The sequence below is a fragment of the Sturnira hondurensis genome, unplaced genomic scaffold, assembly GCF_014824575.4.
Source record: "Sturnira hondurensis isolate 20B ecotype Veracruz unplaced genomic scaffold, ASM1482457v3 Scaffold0006571, whole genome shotgun sequence".
Classification (NCBI taxonomy): Eukaryota; Metazoa; Chordata; class Mammalia; order Chiroptera; family Phyllostomidae; genus Sturnira; species Sturnira hondurensis.
In genome coordinates, this window is record NW_028079202.1 from 1,764,003 (window position 1) to 1,782,544 (window position 18,542).

At 35.8% G+C, this 18,542-nt stretch overlaps 1 protein-coding gene across 1 annotated transcript in view; it reads right to left on the bottom strand.

The window, feature by feature from the left end:
• Nucleotides 1-18,542, bottom strand: part of CNBD1 (cyclic nucleotide binding domain containing 1) — a 327,528-nt gene that overhangs the window by 185,342 nt on the left and 123,644 nt on the right. The window lies entirely within an intron of this gene.

Sequence of the window (18,542 nt, forward strand, 5' to 3'; positions counted from 1 at the left end):
TAGAAGAAAGCCTCACAAAAAAATGTGAGATGAAATAGAGGCAAGTCAACTATTAAATATTGAATTCAAAGCACTGGTTATGAGGAAATTCAAAGAGCTCACAATGAGGTACCAGAAATTCCAGAGGAGCTAGAGCAAACTCACCACAAACTATATCAACATGAAAAGGAAAAAAGAAACTATCAGCAAGGGCCAAAGAGAAATAAAGAATACAATTTCAAAATTGAAGAACACAGTAGAAGGAATCAAAAGCAGAATCGATAAAGCAGAAGATCGGATAAGCGAGTTGGAGAAAAGAGTAGAAAAAAAAAAACTCCCAGAAAGAACAAGAAAAGGAAAAGAGGCTCAAAAGGAAAGAAGAGGGATTAAGAGAAATGAAAGACAATATGAAAGGTAATAATATCAGAATAATAGAAATACCAGAAAGAGAAGAAAAACAAGGGTTAAAAAACCTATTTGAAAAAGTAATGAGGAAAAACTTCCCTAATTTGACGAGAGAAAAAGTCACACAAATCCAGGAAACACAAAGTCCCAATCAAGAGGAACCCATAGAGGCCCCCTTAAAGACACATCATCATTAAAAGGGCAAAATTCCAAGAGAAAGATAGAATCTTAAGGGCAGCAAGGAAGAAAAAGGAAGTAACATACAAGGGAGCCCCAATAAGGTTAGAAACTGACTTCTTAATAGAAACACTCCAAGCAAGAAGAGAATGGCAAGAAATATTCTAAGTAATAAGAACCAGTGTCCTGAAACCAAGGCTATATTACCCAGCAAGGCTCTCAGTCAACATGGAAGGCCAAATAAAGAACTTCCAAGACAAAAGAAGTCTAAAAGAATATGCCTCCACAAAACCAGCTCTACAAGAAACACTAAAAGGACTGCTTTAAGGAGAAAAAAAGAGAGAGAGAGACAGGGAGGAACACAGATACAAAAATGGCAATAAATAATTAATAACCTTAAATGTAAATGGATTAAATGCTCAAATCAAAAGACATGGAATAGCCGAATGGATAAGAAAGCATGACCCACACATATGCTGCTTACAAGAGACCCACTCAGGACAAAAGACCTACACATACTAAAACTGAAGGGCTGGAAACAAATTTTCCAAGCAAACAAGAAAAAAGAAACTGGGATAGCAATTCTCATATCAGACAAAATAGACTTCAAAAAAAGGGCCATAAAGAGAAACCCAGAAGGCCATGTCATAATACTCACAGGAATAATAAACCAAGAAGATATTAACATCATAAATATATATGCATCCAAGATAGGAGCAGCCGATATAAGAAGAAAGTCTTAGAGGTCTTCAAGAAAGATATTGACACCAACACAATTATAGTAGAGGATTTTAAAACCCCACTGTCAAACATGAACAGACCTTCCAAACAAAATATCAACAAAGATATTGTGGCATTAAACAATGCCCTAGATGAAATGGACTTAACTGATATATATAGAGAGCCCTTCATCCCAAAGAAGCTAAATACACATTCTTTTCAAATGCACATGAAATATTTTCAAAGATAGACCGAATGATAGGACAAAAAAACAATTCTCATCAAATTCAAGAAAACTGAAATCATACCAAACATTTTCTCCAACCACAAAGAAACTGAAATTGGAAACTACCCCCTCCCCCAAAAAACCCAAACAACCAAAAATTATGGAGATTGAATGGCATGCTATTAAACAACAAATGGGTCAAGAATGAAATTACAGAAGAAATCAAAAAGTTTCTGGAAACAAATGAAAATGAACTCACAACAACCCAAAATTTATGGGACAAAAGGAAGGCAGTCCTGAGATGGAAGTTCATAGCAATACAGGCTTACCTAAAGAAGATAGAAACATTTCAAACAAACACCCTAACCCTGCGCTTATAAGAACACAAGGAATCAAAACAAAGGCAGCTCAGAGCAAGTAGAAGGAAGGAAATAAACAAGATCAGAGCAGAATTAAATGACTTAGAGATTAAAGGCACAATTCTAAGGATCAGTGAATTAGGAGCTAGTTTTTTGAAAAGATAAACAAAATAGATAAGCCTTTAAGAAGGCTCATTAAGAAAAGTAGAGAGAGGACACAAATAAACACAATAAGAATTGAAAGAGGAGAAACTAAAACTGATACCACAAAAATAGAAGGGATTGTAAGAAATTACTATGAAGAACTATATGCCAAGATTTTTGAAAACCTAGGTGAAATGGACAAATTTCTAGAAAAATATAATCTTCCAAAACTCAATGAAGAAAAAGCAGAAAGCCTGAAGAGACCAGTAACAGAAGATGAAATTGAAGCAGTAATCAAAAAACTCTCAACACACAAAAGCCCTGGAACGGATGGTTTTACATCAGAATTCTACAAAGCATTTAAGGAAGAGCTAACCCCTATTTTTCACAAACTGTTCCAAAAAATTCAAAATGATGGAAGACTCCCAAACTCTTTTTATGAAGCCAACATCTTCCTAATTCCAAAACCACATAAAGACACAACAAAGAAAGAAAACTTCAGGCCAATATCACTGGTGAACATAGACGCTAAAATCTGCAACAAAATATCAGTGAATCGCATCCAACAATACATCGAAAAGATCATACACCATGACCAAGTGGGATTCAACCCAGGGATGCAAGGACAGTTCAATATTCACAAATCAGTAAATGTAATACATCACGTAAACAAAGCAAAGACAAAAATCACATGATCATATCAATAGATGTGGGAAAAAGTTTTGATAAGGTACAACACCCATTCATAATAAAAACACTCAGCAAAGTGGGAGTAGAGGGAGCATTCCTCAATATAATAAAAGCCATATAAGTGAGATCTACAGCCAACATCATACCCAGTGGGCAAAAACTAAAATCTTTTCCACTAAGATCAGGAACAAAGCAAGGTTGTGCACTTTCACCACTTCTATTCAATATAGTATTGGAACTTTTAGCCACAGTGATCAAACAAGAAAAGGAAATAAAATACATCCAAATCAGAAAGGAGGAAACAAAACTGTCACTGTTCGCAGATGACATGATAGTGTACATAGAAAATATACTACAGACTCCACACAAAAGCTGTTCGACCTAATAAATAAATTTGGAAAGAAAGCTGGTTACAAAGTCAATATCCAGAAATCAAAGGCATTTTTGTATACTAACAATGAAACAGCAAAACAGAAATTAAGAAAAAAATCCCAATCCAAATAGCAAAAAATATATATCTGGTAATAAACCTAACCAAGGAAGTAAAAGATGCGTACACACAAAAAAAAACTACACAACACTAAACAAAGAAATCAAGAAAGACACAAACAAATAGAAACATATGCCATGTTCATGGATTGGAAGAATTAACATCATCAAATTGTCCATACTACCCAAAGCAATTTACAGATTCAATCCAATAACTATCAAAGTACCAATGGCATACTTCACAGACATAGAACAAACACCTCAAAAATTTATATGGAATCATAAACAACCCTGAATAGCAGCTGAAATTTTGAGAAAGAAGAACAAAGTAGGAGGGATCATAATACCTGATACCAAACTGAATTACAAGGCTACTGTAATCAAAACAGTCTGCTACTGGCATAAAAACAGGCACATAGACCAATGGAAGAGAACAGAGAGCCCAGAAATAAACACTAGTCTCTACAGGGAACTAATATTAGCCAAAGGGGTCAGTAACATAAAATAGAGTAAAAATAGCCTCTTCAACAAATGGTGCTGGGAGAACTGGACAGCTACCTGCAAAAAAATGAAACTCGAACACCAACTAACCCCATACACCAAAATAAATTCAAAGTGGATAAAAGACTTAAATATAAGCCCTGTCACCATTAAAGTCCTAGAGGAGAACATTGTCAGGAAAATGTCAAGTATTCCACACAGCAATATTTTTACTGATACATCCCCTAGAGCAAGGGACATAAAGGAAGCAATAAACAAATCAGATCTCATCAAAATAAAAAGCTTCTGTATCGCTAAAGAAAACAGCATTAAGATAAAAAGAAAACCAACTATAGGAGAAAACATATTTGCCAATGATACCTCAGACAAAGTTTTAATCTCCAAAACATACAAAGAATTCACATGACTCCACTCTAAGAATACAAGCAATCCAATTAAAAAATGGGCAAAGGATTCGATCAGACACTTGTCCAAAGAGAACATACAGAGGATCCAGAGACACATGAAAAGATGCTTGATATCACTAGCTATCAAAGAGATGCAAATTAAAACCACAATGAGATACCACTCTACACTGGTCAGAATGGCCACCACAAACAAAGCATCAAACAACAAATGTTGGAGAGTTTGTGGGGAAAAGGGGACCCTAGTTCACTGTTGGTTGGGTTGCAGACTAGTACAACCATTATGGAAAACAGTACAGAATTTTCTAAGAAAACTAAAAATGAATATGCCTTTTGACCCAGCAATTCCACTCTTAGGAGTATAACTTAAGAACCCTGAAACACCAATCCAAAAGAACCTATGCACACCAGTGTTCATAGCAACACAATTTACAATAGCCAAGAGTTGGAAGCAACCTAGGTGCCCATCAGTAAATGAATGAATCAAAGAACTATGGTACATATACACAATGGAATTCTATGCAGCAGAAAGAAAGGAGCTCCTACTTTTTGCAACAGCAGGGATGGAACTGGAAAGCATTATGCTGAGTGAAATAAGCCAGGCAGTGAAGGACAAATACCATATGATATCACCTATAACAGGAAGCTAAGCAACAAACCAAACAAGCAAGCAAAACATAACCAAAGACACTGAAATACAGAACAGGCTGACAGGGATCAGAGGGGAAAGGGGAGAGAATTTCAGGGTAAAAGGGAAAGATTCACAATAACAAGTATAAAGGACACATGGACAATAACTAAGGTGGGGGGGGAATGGGTGGGACGTGGGGAGCACTGGGGGTGGTGGGCTGGGATGGGAGTAAAAGACAGAAAACTGCACTTGAACAATAATTAAATGAAATTTTAAAAAGTTTCCTTATTAAAACCTTTTTTTCCCTGGCTGGTGTAGTTCAGTGGATTGAGCGCGGGCCTGCGAATCAGACGATAGTGGTTCGATTCCCAGTCAGGGCACATGCCTGGGTTGCAGGCCAGTTCCCAGCAGGGGACCATGAGAGGCAACCATACATTGATATTTCTCTCCCTCTCTCCTTCTCTCCCCCTCTAAAGATAAATAAATAAAATCTTTAAAAAACCTTTTTTAAATATTAAAATGTGGACAATAATGCTGAATGTCATAAAACTTCATAAATCACATTTTCAAAAATCAAAGGAGAAATGTTACACTTTTGTATGATGAATGCTTTTTGGAAGCATCACAGGAGTCTAAGTTCTCAAGAGTGAATTCAAAAGACCACCATGAGAATTAGTAATCTCATAATAACTGCATAATTATTAGAGAAGACCTTTATGTTTAAAACTTATCATGTATGCATTTTGAGAAACACTGTTGCTTTCTCTTTGTATTTTTATATATTTTCCCCAAACTTATTCACTGTGAATAATACAAATAATCCATATGTAAAGACTTGTTCACATATGAGCACGAAATATAGACATGTTTAATATTCTGTCACCGAACAAGTAAGCTCAACTCTCAAGTGTATCATTATGTAGAAGAGATGAGGGTCCTCTATTTGCCTCTCATAAATGATGATGGCATACAAGTGCACCTATGTTAAAAAATGCAGCCAGTAGAACGATTCCTTTTTCAAATCTACATAAATCATAGAGCCATAAAATTTTAGATCTGGAAGATCTATCAATATCATCTGATCAGCTTCTATTTTACAAACTAAACCGAGAGATGCCAAATTTCTAGCTTGAAGGCATGAAGAAGTAACTATCAATATATTATAAGTTGTAACACAATTTGCAGATTGAAGAATGTAAAGCTAAAATAAAATATAATGGTCATGTTAACATTTACCATTATATAGATATATAGATATAGATATATAGATATATAGTTATGTATATAAAACTATATTTATAGTTTTATTGACAATTTTGAAATAATGACTAATGGTCAATGTATTAAATTACAATCTAATAGAGGCAGTTTTCATAATTGGTGAATTCCTAAATACATAGGTTTATCAGTATATCAGGTAATAATAAACTGGAGAACCTCTATCTGGGATTATGAGATATAAGGTCACACACTATAATTTTTTTAAAAAGACACCAATTTTCAATCAAGTGTCCTGGACATATTGTCAGGAAGACAGGACTGGAGTAAGGAGGGACTAGCAACCCAGCACATAGAATATGGAAGCCTGAAAATTTGTAAAGTGCTGTACTCACTTATCCAGGGAGGAAGACACTCTGGCCCTTGGATTTAACCACTCTTGTCTTTGGCACTGGAGCAGCCTGTATAACATCCAAATCATTCTTGTTCTGATTACCCATAACCTTTTATTTACAGTTCATTTTTTCCTATCACTTACACAGTAGTAGAAATCCCTATTTGGCTGACATGAATGTTTTAATCACTATGATAGTTTTATTTTTAACTATACATGAATAAGGGGACATTTTGATTTATACACTACCTTCCATGAATTTAATATTGTGACACTGTATGCGAGAATTTAAACCACCATTATGTAGACAACCTGGTTTTTTTTTTAATTTAACTTTTGTTCAAGTACAGTTTTCTTTCTTGTACTCCCAGCCCTGCCCCACCTAGTGCTCCCCACCCCCTCCCATCTTCACCCCCCATCTTAGTTATTGTCCATGTGTCCTTCATACTTATTCATGTGAGTCCATCCCCTTTTACTCTGTGCTTCTCTCCCCTCTACCATCTGGACCCTGTCAGCATGTTCTGTATTTCAGTGTCTTTGGTTACATTTTGCTTGCTTGTTTGTTTTGTTCTTTACATTCCTGTTAAAGGTGATGTCATATGGTATTGTCTTTCACTGCCTGGCTTATTTCGCTCAGCATAATGCTTTCCAGTTCCATCCATGATGTTGCAAAGGGTAGGAGCTCCTTCATCCTTTCTGTAGCATAGAATTCCATTGTGTAAATGTGCCATAGTTTTTTGATCCAGTCATCGACCGATGGACATTTAGGTTGCTTCCAAGTCTTGGCTATTGTAAATTGTGCTGCTATGAACATCAGGGTGCATAGGTTCTTTGGGATTGGTGTTTCAGGATTCTTAGGATATACTTCTAAGAGTGGAATTGCTGGGTCAAAAGGCACGTCCATTTTTATTTTTCTTAGAAAATTCCATACTGTTTTCCATAGTGGTTGTACCAGTCTACAATCCCACCAACAGTAAACTAGGGTCCCCTTTTCCCCACAACCTCTCCAGCACTTCTTGTTTGTTGGTTTCTTTGTTTATGATAGCCATTCTGACTGGTGTTAAGTGGTATCTCATTGTAGTTTTAATTTGCATCTCTCTGATAGCTAGTGATATCGAGCATCTTTTCATGTGTCTCTGGATCCTCTGTATATCCTCCTTGGAGAAATGTCTGTTCAAGTCCTCTGCCCATTTTTTAATTGGGTTCCTTGTCTTCTTTCAGTGGAGTTGAATGAATTCTTTGTATGTTTTGGAGATTAAACCTTTGTCTGAGGTATCATTGGCAAATATGTTTTCCCAAACAGTTGCTTCTCTTTGTATCTTGATACTGTTTTCCTTAGCCATGCAGAAGCTTTTAATTTTGATGAGATCTCATTTCTGTATTCTTTCCTTTATATCCTTTGCTCTAGGGGATGTATCAGTAAAAATACTGCTTCGTGGAATATCTGAGATTTTCCTGCCAGTGCTCTCCTGGAGGACTTTAATGGTGACAGGGCTTATATTTAAGTCTTTTATCCACCTTGAATTTATTTTGGTATATGGTGTAAGTTGGTGCTCCAGTTTCATTTTTTTTGCATGTGGGTGTCCAATTCTCCCAACACCATTTGTTGAAGAGGCTATCTTTACTTCATTTTATGTTACTGCCCCCTTTGTCGAATATTAATTGACTGTAGAGGTTTGGGTTGATTTCTCGGCTCTCTGTTCTATTCCATTGGTCTATGTGCCTGTTTTTATGCCAGTACCAGGCTATTTTGATTACAGTGGCCTTGTAGTATATTTTGATATCAGGTATTGCAATCTCTCCTACTTTGCTCTTCTTTCTCAAAATTGCAGCTGCTATTCGTGGTCTTTTGTAGTTCCATATAAAGCTTTGAAGTGCTTGTTCTATGTCTGTGAAATATGCCATCGGCACTTTAATAGGTATTGCATTGAATCTGTAAATTGCTTTGGGTAGTATGGACATTTTGATGATGTTAATTCTTCCAGTCCATGAACGCGGTATATGTTTAAATTTGTTTGTGTCTTCCTTGATTTCTGTCTTCAGTGTTGTGTAATTTTCTGCATACAAGTCTTTAACCTCCTTGGTTAGGTTTATTCCCAGATAATTTATTTTTCTTTTTGCTATATCGAATGGGAATTTTTCTTGATTTCTGCTTCTCCTGTTTCATTGTTAGTGTACAAAAATGCCTTTGATTTCTGGATATTGACTTTGTAACCTGCTGTTTTGCCAAATTCATTTATTAGTTCGAGCAGTTTTTTGGTAGAGTCTATAGGATTTTCCATGTACACTATCATGTCATCGGCAAACAATGACAGTTTTGTTTCCTCCTTTCCGATTTGGATGCCTTTTATTTCCTTTTCTTGTCTGATTGCTGTGGCTAGAACTTCCAATACTATATTGAATAGAAGTGGTGAAAGTAGACAACCTTGTCTTGTTCCCGATTTTAGTGGAAAAGCTTTTAGTTTTTGTCCATTGAGTATGATGTTGGCTGTAGGTTTTTCATATATGGCCTTTATTATATTGAGGAATGCTCCCTCTATTCCCACTGTGCTGAGTACCTTTATCATAAATGGGTGTTGAACCTTATCAAAAGCTTTTTCCGCATCTATTGATATGATCATGTGGTTTTTGTGTTTGCTTTTGTTTATGTGGTGTATTACATTTTCTGATTTACAAATATTGAAGCATCCTTGCATCCCTGGGATGAATCCCACTTGGTCATGTTGTATGATCTTTTTGACGTACTGTTGAATGCGATTTGCCAATATTTTATTGAAGATTTTAGCATCTATGTTCATCAGCGATATTGGCCAGAAGTTTTCTTTCTTTGTTGTGTCTCTATCTGGTTTTCGAATTAGGATGATGCTGGCTTCATAAAAAGAGTTGGGGAGTTTCCCCTCCTTTTGGATTTTTTGAAATAGTCTGTGAAGAACCAGGGTTAGTTCTTCCTTAAAAGCTTTGTAGAATTCTCCTGTGAAACCACCTGGTCCAGGACTTTGGTGTGATGGGAGTTTTTTTATTACTTCTTCAATTTCCGCTGCTGTTATTGGCCTGTTCAGGTTTTCTGCTTCTTTTTCATGGAGTTTCGAAGATTATATTTTTCTAGAAATTTGTCCATTTCATCTAGGTTTTCAAATTTCTTGGCATACAGCTCTGCATAGTAATTCCTTACAATCTCTTCTATTTCTGTGGTATCAGTTGTAATCTCTCCTCTTTCATTTCTGATTGTGTTTATTTGGGTCCTCTCTCTTCTTTTCTTGAGGAGCCTACTTAAAGGTTTGTCTATTTTGTTTATCTTTTCAAAAAAACCAACTCCTGGATTCATTGATCCTTAGAATTGTGCTTTTAGTCTTTATGTCATTTAATTCTGATCTGATCTTGGTTATTTCCTTCCTTCTACTTGCTCTGGGCTGTCTCTGTTGTTTTTCTTCGAGTTCTTGCAGGCGTAGGGTTAGGTTGTTTCTTTGAAATGTTTCTATCTTCTTTAGGTAAGCCTGTATTGCTATGAACTTCCCTTTCAGGAGTGCCTTGGCCGTGTCCCATAAGTTTTGGGTTGTGGTGAGTTCATTTTCATTTGTTTCCAGAAACTTTTTGATTTCTTCCCTGATTTCTATCTTGACCCATCCGTTGTTTAATAGCATACCATTCAGTCCCCATGATTTTGGGTTGTTTTTGGTTTTATCCTGTGGGGTTCACTTCTAATTTCAGTCCCTTGTGATCAGAGAAAATGCTTGGTATGATTTCTATTTTCCTAAATTTGTTGAGTCTCGTTTTGTGTCCTGTCATGTGGTCTATCTTGGAAAATGTTCCGTGTGCATTTGAAAAGAATGTGTATTTAGCTTCTTTAAGGTGAAGGGCTCTATATATATCTATTAGGTCCGTTTCTTCTAGAGTGTCATTTAATGCTGCTATATCTTTGTTGATATTTTGTTTGGAAGATCTGTCCATTTTTGACAGTGGGGTGTTAAAATCCCCTAGTATAATTGTGTTGCTGTCAATATCATTTTTGAGGTCCTCTAGGATTTTCTTTATATATGTGTGTGCTCCTATGTTGGGTGCATATATATTTACGATGTTAATGTCTTCTTAATGGATTCTTCCCTTGAGCAATATGAAGTGACCTTCTGGGTGTCTCTTTATGGCCCTGTTTTTGAAGTCTATTTTGTCTGATATGAGAATTGCTACCCCGGCTTTTTTTTCTTGTCCATTTGCTTGGAAAATTTGTTTCCAGCCTTTCGCTTTTAGTCTGTGATGGTCTTTTGATCTGAGGTGGGTCTCTTGTAGGCAGCATATGTGTGGGTCATGCTTTCTTATCCATTCAGCTATTCTGTGTCTTTTAATTAGTGCATTTAATCCATTTACATTTAAGGTTATTATAGAAAGGTACTTATTCTTTGCCATTTATGTACCTGTGTTCCTCTCTGTCTCTTTCTTTTCCTTCCTTTCCTTAAAGCAGCCCTTTTAGTAATTCTTGTAGAGCTGGTTTGGTGGAAGCATATTCTTTTAGACTTCTTTTGTCTCGGAAGCTCTTTATTTGGCCTTCTATCTTGATTGAGATGAGAGCCTTGCTGGATACAGTAGCCTTGGTTTTAGGCCTCTGTTTCTCATTACTTGGAATATTTCTTGGGTCCTCTTCTTGCTTGGAATGTTTCCATTGAGAAGTCAGTAGCCAGCCTTATGGGACCCCCTTGTATGTCACTTCTTTTTTCTCCCTTGCTGCCTTTAGGATTTTCTCTTTGTCTTGGAGGTTTGCCATTTTAATGATGATAATGTGTCTTGCAGTAGGCTTCTTTGGGTTCCACCTGCTGGGGACTCTCTGTGATTCCTGAATCCGTGCGCCTTTATTTCTCCTCAACTTCGGAAAATTTTCCGTTATTACTCTTTCAAGTAGTTTTTCTATCCCTTGTTATTCTTTTTTTCCTTCTGGCATTCCTATTATTCATATATTATTATGTTTCATGTTGTCTTGCATTTCTCTTAAATGCTCTTAATTTGTTCTGATTCTCTTTTCCCTTTCTTGTTCCGTCTGGGAGATTTTTTCTAACCTGTCTTCAGTCTCACTTATGCGATCTTCCGCCATATCGATTCTATTCTTCATACCTTCTACTGTGTTCTTCAGTTCAGAAATTGTATTTTTCATTTCCTCTTGGCCTTTACTGATGGTTTCTATTTCCTTTTTCATTTTGGTGTAGTTTGCAGAGAGTTCATTGTAGCTCCCCTGTAGTTTCTGGTAGCTTGTTGTAAGCTCTTTGAATTTCCTGATAACCAGTGCTTTGAATTCCACATCTGATAGTTGACTTGCCTCTATTTCATCTAATATTCTTTCTTAGGCTTCCTCCTTTTCTTTCATTTGGGTATTGTTTCTTTGTCTTCCCATTGTTTGTGATACTCTTCTTGTTGTCCTCCGCTTCTTAAATTGATCTGTTCTGGTTTGCTGGGTTTATGGTGTGAACTTCTGTGGTAGGATACCTGTGAAAATCACCGGTGCAGTCTTATGCAGGTATCTTCTTGTTCTCCGCTCCCACCTACTCCTTTCTTTATTGTACGTGTGTGATCAGTTGTGGGGGAGGCAAAATGGTTTATGATAGCAGAAGGTTATTTTATGTTATTTTCAGACACAGGGGGCAGAGAAGAAATAGACAATCTCTAGGCTATGTATAGAGTTAACCGTGCTCTTCAACCCAGCTTACCACTTTTAGGAAAGCGCAGGCATAAGTTAATTGTCTTGTTAAGAAGGGGGGGCTTGTGAGTTGTATCTAGAAAGCAGTGTGGTTGCGGATAGTCAGATTTGAGGTAAGGTGACAGTACAGGTTAGTAACTGGGTGTAGCGCGTCAGTAAATAGAGTAATAGAATTCAGGCACCTGTAAGGTGGTCTAAGGTCTGAGAGATGTGTTATGAAATATTACTGTTGTACAGAACAGCCCTTATTTACACTAATATTAGAGGAACACTCAAGTGATAAATTCTATGTAATCTGTCTAAATGGGGGTTATAGAGCTTGGGTAGTATAGCAAAGGAAAGCATGTGAAGTATAGAAAATCAGCAAAGCACTGTGGAGGAAGGAGCCGTGGGAACCTGTCAGGTAGTACAGTATATCCAGCCAGGAGTAAAAAATGCTCCACCAGAGTTCGCCTGCCCTGGGCGTGCCTGGCCAGGCTCAGCCCGTGGCCTCCCGCAGGCGCGCAACGGCTTTTGTCTTCATTCTTCTTCTGGATTACTTGCCGACCTGCCGTTGCTTGGTTCCTCCGTCACACTCTGGTCTCCCACTTCCACAAATGTTGGGGAACTGTTGGCTGATTATGCTGTTCTTCAGTAGATCTGCCCGGACCTTCCACCAGATGCATGAGAGTTGGGTTCCCTCGGCGCTACTCTGTCACCATCTTCTCGGACATCCTGGGTCTTTAAACCCAACAGGAAGTCTAACCCTTGCTATGGTGAATTCCCAAAGGTTGTTGCAGGACTGTACTAAAGTTCACACTCTGATTCACCTACATTTCTCCAAAGACCTCTAGGAATCACTACTGTACATTGTTCTTTGAAACTTAAACATAGGGATCAGTAGGGAAGAGTCACAAATGGGTTAAGAGTATGTGCTTTAGAGCTGAGGAAACTGGTTTTGAGTCCAGCATCCCCAGGTTTAAGCATATGTCTTTGGGCAAGCCCAATATTACTCTTTAATTTGGTGGAAAAAATTGAGAAAAATTTAAATGTCTGAACAAAATATGAAAATATTTATTGTACATGAGGGTATCAGAGTACCCATAATGTCATGAAGAAAAGTTAACTTGATATTTGGAGTTGCCTTTTTTTGAAAAATCTGTCATTATTTTTAAGTTTTGTAGTAGAAAATGAGGAACAAAAATTGGAATCCATGCCTGCGAAGGAAGTGCCTAGTAAATACTCTATGAATTGATTGGCAGTCCAAAGGCTGTATCTTCAGAATAAGAGTGAAGTAGAGGAAGGATCACAGAGGAACTATGGCCCAATGTTAAATCATCTCAGTTCTTTAGGTTGGATTGATTAAGAAGTACAGATTACTATTGCTCCAGCAGAAGTGATGTAAATCCTGTCTGGAAAAAGAGAATATCACTAGGGCTTACCGTGTTTCTTTAATTTTTCAAATTCAGTGGCTGGTACATAAAAAATAATGACAAGGCCCAGGAGAAGGAAGACATCATAAATGAATAAAATAGCAGAAAAACAGACAATATAAATAAATCCAGAGTAAATATAAATAAGAGTTGTTGTGGATTTATTTACTTCAGATATTAGAGTGATCAGGCATTGGCTGTAAAATAAACTATATTCACTATATTTCAAAGAGGCATAATTAGAGGCATAAAGCAAGGTAGGTGCTGCAGAAAACTAAAAAACAACTATTTAAAGTATATAAAAGATTTGAAATTACAAAGCTTAAAAACACAACTAAAGTAAGAACTGATAGGTGGGGATACAGGATAAACACAGATATAGAATTGATAAACCAAAACAGATCAGGGAAAACAGGCAAATTGAAGCATGCAGAGATGAAAGAATGGAAACTATAGGAGATGACAGTAATAGTTGGGAAGATCTAACACATGTAATTGCTGCTGCAAAAGAGGAGTGAATGGAGCAAAACAAATTTTGAGTAGATAATGCCTATTTTTACTGAAGCAATACTGTGGGATGGGGGGTGGGCTGGGCAGAGGAGGGCAAAGGGGAAAATATTGGGACAACTATAATAGAATAACAATATATTTTTTAAAAACACAGCAAGCTTTGAGTTTAAAAAAGCCCAGGGGAAACAACACAAGATAAGCAATAAGTAATATGCCTTTATACCAGAACTAATCTAGAAATCTATTCCAAAGAAAGCGGCCTTTAAAAGTGAATATAAGTCATAACATTTTCTTTTTTAATTTTAATTTTAATTTCTTATTGTTGTTCAGTTACAGATGTCCCACATTTTTCCCATTTTCAAACAAATAAAAAATGGATGCTTGTTACTTAAAAATACTAAGAGAACACAAAAAAGGTCTTCTTCAGACAAATAAAATTTGATATGCAAATAGAAGTAAAAGGAAAATATAATATTGAGTATGTAAAATAACATCTTTTGGAGCTTAAAATACACAAAAAATTGCATGTGATTCAGCATGGAGGATAGTGAATTTAAGTGTTCTAAGACTATTTCCATCCCTGGGAAAAGAATAAAAGTATCAATTAACACTATAATTTGACAAGTCAAGGGTACTTGTGGTGATCTCTAGAGAAATAAACAAAAAGATAAAATAATGTATTAATTTTCAAGCAAATATACCAAAAAATCACATAATAAAACATTAAAAAGTAGATGAGATAGGAGAAAAAGAACATAGAAAATTTTAAATAGGAAACAAGAGAGAGACTTTATTTGAAAGCAGATATGTTAGTAATTTGCGGAAGTTAGTAGACTAACTTCTGTGATAAAGGTCACATGAGATGAGGAGAATCCTCAACTTTGTACCGAAGACCAATATTTTACTGAAGACAAAATAATGAAGTAATAATGCTATGAGGAAATGGTATAAAGATTGGAAAGAATAGAAAATATTCTCAACCTTCACAGATAAAAATATTATGTGTAGGAAAAAGAGAGGGAGTACAGATAAATTATTTGACTTAACAAGCACTTGAACTGTGTACAGAATTGAGGTCAATATACCAAAATCAATCACACTTCCATGTAGTAGCATTAATTGAATCAAATACAATTTTTTAAATATAACATTTATAATAGTGTCAAAATATGAAACTCCTACAAATAATTCCAACAAAAAAATGAGTCCTTTCTTAAAAATACTGTAAACACAATTGAAAGAATTTTTATAAAAATTAAGTAAATGGAAGGATAAATTTACTCATGAGTTGGAAAATAAATATTGAAAAGATCTCAGTTTTCCTAAAATAAATATACTCATAATGGAAACCTAATAAAAACCCAAATCTTTTTTTAATTGATTGTTAGATTCTAAACTTTATATGAAGATTTAAGGGGTAAAAATAATTTTGACTCTCACAGTTAAAGAACACAATTTGAGAACTTTATCAGACATCAAATATTAGTACAAAGTTAAGTTTGATGACACAACCTCAGCATAAATCTATACAATAAACTGTGTAAGTGAATGTAAGCCAGAACCAAGTGCTTGAATATATGGACACTTTATCTGGACCAAAGATATCACTGTAATGCAGAGCACTGGAAAATTCTTAGTCTTACTCACTGAACAGGAGATGATATTCTCCAGTGATACATCTGTAAGGGATTAATGTCCAAAATTTATGAAGATTTCAGACAACTTTATATTAGAAAGACAAACAATTCAATTACAAAGTGGGAAGGAGACCTAAATAGACACTTCTCCAAAGAAGATATATAGAGGGCCAATAGACATGAAAAGTTGCTCAATATCACTAATCAAGGAAATTCATATTAAAACTTCACACATGTCAGAACAGCTATTATGAATAAACGAACCAACAACTAGAGTAGGTGAGAATATGGAAAAATGGGAACAATTTCCCATTCCTCATGCACTATTTAGTGGGAATGCATATTGGTGTAATCACCATAGAAAATAGTGCAGAGGTTCCCCAAAAAGTAAAAATAAAATTGCTTCAAGACATAGTAATTTCCATTTCTGGGAATACATCCAAAGAAATCTGAAACACTAATTTGAAAAATTATGTTTGAATCCCTATGTTTATTGCAATGCTATCTACAATAGCCAAGATCTGGAAGCAGCTCTAGTGCCTATCAGTAGATGAGCAGATAAAAATTCTGTGGTACATTTACACAATGGACTACTACTTGCCTGTAAAGAATAATGAAATCTTAACTTTTGAAACAGCTTGAATGGACCAACTGTGTACAGAAATAAGCCAGTCAGAGAAAGAAAAATACCATCTGACTTCACTTATATGTGAAATCTAATAAATAATATAAACAAACATAATAGAAACAGACTCATAGATTCATAGAACAGCCTGGTAGCTGTCAGAGTGGATGGAGGGTCTGAGGGCTGAATGAAAAACATAAAGGGATTAAGCAGTACAAATTGATAGTTGTAGAACAGCCGCAGAGATGTATATTGTAGTATAGGAAATATATTCATTAATATTGACATGAGTATATGTGGGACTAGATAGGTACCTGAAGCAGCAGTAACTGTACTTTTTAACAACTTTGCTGTATATCTGAAACTAATACAGAATAATGTTGAATGTAAACTGTATTTTAAAATAAATTAAATTTATTTAATTTAAAAAAGAATTCATGGTCTTTACTACAAGTGGTGCTAGGGCAATTGGATATCCATATATGGTCATTATGGACCATGCTATTACAACCTTTACAACGCGGATTCAATGAACACACACTTTCCAAGAATACAGTCCCTGTGTTAGGAGGGCTTAGTACCAACCATTGTACTACTCCTGTAATTCTTGTCTCCAGTTAACTTCCAAAGTTCTTTGAACTGTTCATCACATGATATGGCTTGTGGACCACTCACTATTATGGTTACCTTCATCCCTAAGGGCTGCAATTTATCGGTCTCAGAGCACATAATCAAAAGTGATTATGTTTCCAGTAAATCCGACCTGCATTAGAATTTCTTGTGTTTCAGTTGTTATACTATTAATACAGCTATATATTAATTTTCTTGGGACCACATCAGTAAACAGCTTGTACTAACATTACAATCAGCTAAAATCATTTTTCCACATGTAATAATACCTGTTGCCTTCGCTTTGAATTGTAAAGTTGCAGAATACTTTTAACTTAAGCCCCAAGGTTTATATCAAAACCTATTAAATTTAAGGAGAAAATGAACTATAATATATAAAGCATTTTAATATGGTACCTGATTCACACTGAGGAATCAAAATATTAACTGTTAAAAACTGTCAATTTTTCTTTAATTTTCAATACATTCTAGGAAGATGACAAAACTGCTTTACATACAACACACAACACATATGGGCATGGATGTGACCAGTTATCTCAAGCCTAAAATTAGTTTTAAGAGAAGCTGGCATGGTCGAGAATTTTTCATTGAAATTAACTTTATCTTGAATGCTAAAAATATAAACCTACATGGAAACTGGAAGTAACTCTGGTTATCACTGCAGATCTCTGTCATTGAGTAAGATGTTTGAATGAATATTACCACTTGCTGGGGAGTGGACATGTTGGCCAAAGGCAATCTCAATTCACTCTCATTTGGCTCCTGTCATAGATTAGATGTCTCTGAAGGCTTATGCTCACCAATGGACAACTGAATACCTGTGCTCAGCAATCATTACTAAGCTGAAAATAAATTATCATTGATCATTTCATGTTCTCTGTCAGACTCAGCTCTGCTGACAATACCATGGTGAAGGATAATTAAGGAGATGCCTGCAGAGAAACCGTTAGGGATTTTGGTGGCCCTTGGTCAGAACTGCTGCTTCACTTTTTACATATAAGTAACTATTTGGGAAAAATGTGTCTTCACATTTTACTTAGAAAACATTTTTCTTACACAATTCTTGTATTCTCTGAAATATACCGGTTTGGAACACATGAAACAAAGACAAATTAAGCTATTTGAAATGTCATCAGCTTACTCCATATTACTTAAACAAATCTCAGAATGGGACACACATACCATATTTAGTCCTGAAAGAACCCCCAATAAATAGCTGTTTCAAGTTGTGAAAGCATCTCCATTAAAAAACATTAGTAAGTTCAAAATGAATATAAGTGATTACAAAAGCCATTCTGGGAGGTCAATGGGAATAGAGGTTAGGAGTATTTAATCTTTATGATTAGAAGAGAAATGTTCAAGCCCTGGCTGGTGTAGCTCAGTGGATTGAGCGCGGGCCTGCGAACCAGAGGATCGCGGTTCGATTCCCAGTCAGGGCACATGTCTGGGTTGCAGGCCAGTTCCCTGCAGGTCAACTCCCAGCAGGGGATGCACGAAAGGCAACCATATATTGATGTTTCTCTCTCTCTCTCCTTCACCTCTAAAGATAAATAAATAAATAAAATCTTAAAAAAAAAGAAGAGAAATGTTCAGAAGAAAAAAATAAATTAGAAACTTGTGAGGATCATAAAACATCTTAAGAATATAACTGTTTGCACTATTAGTCTGCAATCTGCTGTCTGTGGAGTTCTTGTTAGCCAAACCCAAATGA